Source organism: Tupaia chinensis, unplaced genomic scaffold (genome assembly GCF_000334495.1).
Source record: "Tupaia chinensis unplaced genomic scaffold, TupChi_1.0 Scaffold138060_1, whole genome shotgun sequence".
Taxonomy (NCBI): domain Eukaryota; kingdom Metazoa; phylum Chordata; class Mammalia; order Scandentia; family Tupaiidae; genus Tupaia; species Tupaia belangeri.
Window position 1 is genome coordinate 2,063,070 of NW_006197961.1, and position 644 is coordinate 2,063,713.

Sequence of the window (644 nt, forward strand, 5' to 3'; positions counted from 1 at the left end):
TCTCTGTCTGTCTGGTGAGCACACACATCCTATAGCAAAAATCTTTCTGAACAAACAAACAAAAAACAACAACAACAAAATAGCACACTGGGCATTTGTACATGCATGCCCAAAATCTCAAGAGGAGAGTTGAGGAGGAGAAAGAATTGTGGCATGGCCGTCCTCCCTGGGTGTGATTTCTCACTTTTCCTCTCTCTGTCTCTTTCTGTCTATCCCCACAGACACACATGTCCTATGCCAAACACTCACACACACACACACACACACACACACAAAGAAAATAAAAAGATCTTGTTAACAAAAAGGCAAGGGAGTATTTGCAACAGTTATGATTTGGGCATCCAGAGAAGAGCACTGGCTGAACACATCACATATATTTATTGAAAACCTATTCTGTAAGAGACTAGCAGATAGCATAATGGTTACATTGCTGGACTCCCACACGGTTGACTGCAGTTCAAGTCCCAGATCCGGTGGCTTAAAAACTCACACAGGGCCTGTGTATGTGGGTGTGTCCAAGATCCTGAGGGGAAAATGGAAGAGAAGGGGTTGTGGCATGGCCATCCCTCCTGGGTGGGGATGATTTCTTGCTTTCTGTCTCTCCAGCAAGTGCATGTGCCCTATAGCAAAAATCTCTCTCTCAA